Raw genomic sequence first — 4,438 nt, forward strand, 5'->3', positions numbered from 1 at the left:
TTTTATATAATGAAGAAAGATCGGCGGTTTTAAAAATGGAACATTATTTATACGTTTATTCCTCCTAACCGTTGAAATGTGTGAAAGCACATAAGTAGTATGTTAAACTGCCCACTATTAATACGGTTATCTTTTTTCTAATTACCCATTATTAACACTATTACTTCTTTCACTACTTCTATCCACTCACGGTTTTTGTAATTAGGATTTACACAAAATTAATTCAAATAATACTTGAAATATATAATTTAAATTTAAAAATTAATACTTAAAAGAGTACATAAAAAATTTAAAAATTTTGTCCAGTAAAAAAAATATATCAATTAAAAATTTAATAAACAAATTATATCTCAATTAAAAAGTTAAATTATTATTTAAATTAATTTAGTGTAAATCCTAATAAAAAATCGTCAGTTGATAGAAGTAGTAAAAGAAGCAAAAGTGTTAATAATGGATAACCGTATTAATTGTAACACCCTACTACACAGTGTTTTATGCTTAAGTCATAGAACAGAGGTAGTGTGGTATTACAGACCTTTAATAGTAAGGATATACATATAATACTGAAAGAAATAATATACTAGGAGCCTTGAAACAGAGCGGGTAAACAAAAATCGCAAAATAAAAAGCGCAACGCTCAAGGAATAGGATTACTTGCGTGCTAAGAAACCTAATAGGAACATGATAAAACAATAAACGAAGGGATAAAAAAAAGCCAAAGAACAGCATAACTAGCCTCTGACTCAGCCTGCGAAGCTAAGGCTGGCCGGAGGATACATATATACATATAAACATACATAAGTGTCCCCAAAATATACCAAAATACCAAAGTAAACTCCTATCTCTCCCTCAACCTCTTAAGAGAAGCAGCATACATAAGTTACTTGGAGAGTAAGCTACACATATACATACATATATACATTTCCTGGTCAGCTTCGTTAAAGGTAAAGCGAGCTGTGAAAATCCTTTGATGAACCTTCGATAATAACCCGCCAAGCCTAAGAAACTCCTGATTTCCGTCACCGAAGTTGGCCGCTCCCAATTCATCACCGCCTCAACCTTAGCGGGATCCACTGCTATTCCTTGTTTACTTACCATATGACCAAGAAATTTCACCTCAGACTTCCAGAACTCACACTTGGATAGCTTGGCACACAACTTCCTATCCTTCAGAATTTGTAGCACTGTTCGCAAGTGTTCAGCATGCTCATCCTCAGTCTTAGAATAGATAAGAATGTCGTCAATAAACACAACAACAAACTTATCCAGATATGGATGGAAAATTCTGTTCATGTAATCCATGAATATCGCCGGAGCGTTAGTTAGTCCGAAAGACATAACGGTATATTCATAGTGACCATAGCGCGTTCTGAAGGCAGTTTTGGGAATGTCCTCATCTCTGACCCTTATCTGGTGGTATCCGGATCGTAGATCAATTTTAGAGAACACGCTGGCTCCCTGTAATTGGTCCATCAAGTCATCAATCCTTGGTAACGGATATTTATTCTTCACTGTAACTTTATTTAGCTGCCTATAGTCAACACATAAGCGCATGCTTCCATCTTTCTTTTTCACCAGTAATACTGGTGCACCCCACGGGGATACACTTGGTCGGATACAATTTTTACCCAACAGATCCTCCAGTTGAGACTTCAATTCGGCCATTTCTAGAAGCGACATCCTGTAAGGAGCACTCGAGATTGGTCCGGCCCCAGGTACTAAATCAATAGCAAACTCAACTTCCCGTTTTGGTGGAAATTCATCAATATCATCAGGGAACACCTCCGGAAACTCACACACAACTGGGATTTGTTCCAAATCTTGATCATCACCTGAAACACCCGCAGCTAGCAACAATATCCCCTGACATTCAGCCCCAGAACAGTTCACCATCATGGAATTCAAGTAGTAATTATTCACTACAACCGGCCCTTCAGTGTCTTCAGGCATGAAATACACTGTTTTCGCCGAGCAATCTAATAGAACTCGGTTCTTGGATAACCAGTCCAATCCCAGAATGAGATCAAGACCAGTCATCGGCAAACAAATTAAGTTATGCACGAAATCATGCCCTTGTACTCGAAAAGGAACTTGGGGGCACCCTAACCTAGTCACCATAGCCTCATGGGTAGCATTGTATACCTTTAAATCATACCGCAGTACTACTACTTTCAATCCTAGCTCATCAGCCTTCTCAAATACAATAAAAGTATGTGAAGCTCCAGAATCAAACAAAGCATTCAAAGTTTTACCCACCATCTCACATTACCTCGGATCAATGCCTCTGACCCCTCAGCGCCTATAGAAGAAGTAGTGTATACCCTTCCTGGTTGCTGCACCCTGCCTATCTCATATCTCTTCTTCTCGGGGCAACCACTAGCCAAGTGTCCCGGCTGCCCACAGGAGTAACAGACTCCAATCCCAAACTTGCATGGTCCTGAATGATACTTCCCACATCTGTGGCAACTCATATCCTGCTGTGGCTGCTTACCCTGTCTCCTTCCCTGATTAGCATTGGTATTAGGCCTCATCCATAACTTTCTCCACAAAATTCCGTTTTCCACAGAGTTGATATCAATCAAAAGCTCTTGAAACTATCTTTTATTTGCAACAAACCACAACCCAATCCAAAATTTGAGGAGAATATTATGAATGTCTAAAGTTCATCAAAATTTGGTTTTAACCACTTTCAACAAAACCTCTTTTTCTCCAACTTAAGTTTCTTACCATTTAAAACTTGCATTGTAAAACCATATCAACTCAATTCATCAACAACCATTACCAATATAAGCTTTAATCAACTCAACCAACCTAGAACATCAAAATTATCCACTTTTACCTCATACATCAATAACTTTTCCTTTGTTCACATCAATTCTTCACCTATACCAATTCTCATCATATATTTATCAACCTTCCATCAACATATACTAATTAAATGCCATTAACATAAGTCAATTCTTCATACATGTTAATCCATCAACTTGACATAACAACCATTTATTAACAATCACCAACCATAATTCATCAATATCAACTTCAATATAACCCATTATAAGCAAGTCCAAAAGCATGAAATTAATAACATCAATACCTCAAAATTCCAATCTATGTTCATCAACAATTTACTCCAACAACATTACAAACTACTCATTAAATGCAATTAACAGTTCAACTTATCCTATGGTTCCTCTAACCTAAGTTTTCACAACACCGTAAATATTAAACGTGCGAAACTTAAACCATACCTTGGCCGATCACTTAGTTCACCCAAGGCAGCCTCACAACTCAAAATTACAGCCCCTCCAAACTCAAACAAACAGCCCCAAACCAAGCTTGATCACCAACAAGCCTCCAACAAGCATCAACATTCACATACACACTACCTAAACCACAATTAACACATCCAAACATAACAACTCAATACCCAAATTCCTAAATTCAGAAATTTTATTAGGGTTTGAGATCTCTTACCTTTACCCACTGATCCTTGGGCAATACCCACAAGAAATCAAGTCTAGTGGACCCCTAAAACATAAAAATCATAAAGGAATTGAGTTTCTCAAATCTTAAACTCGAAATTCATATACCAGCAGAAATGGGGCTAGAAAAAACCGATTCACTTACTGTTTTGTTTGGATAGAATTGAAGAGCTCGACGAGCCCGACGCGTGGCCGCAAACGGTGCGGCGATCGGAGCCCGGATGAGGAAGTTATGGTAGTTGGAAGGAATGGTGAGGGTTTGTGAATCTCCTCTCCCCCCCTTGCTGTAATGGCGTCGCAGCAGCTTATGAGGAAGAAAAGAGCTGCTGCCTCATTTAAGTGTTTGGATCCGGTTGAACCCACGGGTCCGGTTTGGGCCCCGGTTCAACCGGTTTGGCCTTTCCGGTCTGTTTTTGGGCCAAATTTTCGAAATTGGTATCAAAATTTTTGTTTCGACGAGCTCTATCCTATTTTGATATTAGTTTTGTATTTTTAGCTTTCCTAATTAAAATTCAATTTATTAACTAATAATTTACCGATTTTTGCGGGGTTTACATTAATAGTGGACACTTTAATGATACTACTTATGTACTTTTACTTATTTCAACTGTTCGAGAAATATACGTGTTAATAGTGTTCTATTTTTAAAACTATCAATCTTCCCTGTTATATAACACTGCCTATCTTTTCTATTATTTGAAATGTTCCATTTTTAAGAGTTTAGTCCAATTTAAATTATTAATATTTTTTATTATTTTCAAAAAAATATTTTTATATTTACAAATACATATATCTCGTTTACACAGTAAACAAAATATATGAAAATTGAATTATGTACTTTTCAACTGTTCGAGAAATATACGTGTTAATAGTGTTCTATTTTTAAAACTATCAATCTTCCCTGTTATATAACACTGCCTAACTGCCTATCTATTTGAAATGTTCCATTTTTAAGA

General features: G+C 36.7%; 1 long non-coding RNA gene across 1 annotated transcript; it reads right to left on the reverse strand.

Moving 5' to 3' along the window:
- Nucleotides 2,535-3,799, reverse strand: LOC107616542. Its single transcript, XR_001614551.2, has 3 exons — nt 3,628-3,799; nt 3,475-3,528; nt 2,535-3,386 (listed from the first exon to the last, which is right to left on the reverse strand). It is a non-coding gene; the product is annotated as an uncharacterized LOC107616542 (long non-coding RNA).

This window comes from Arachis ipaensis, chromosome B09 (assembly GCF_000816755.2).
Source record: "Arachis ipaensis cultivar K30076 chromosome B09, Araip1.1, whole genome shotgun sequence".
Lineage (NCBI taxonomy): Eukaryota > Viridiplantae > Streptophyta > Magnoliopsida > Fabales > Fabaceae > Arachis > Arachis ipaensis.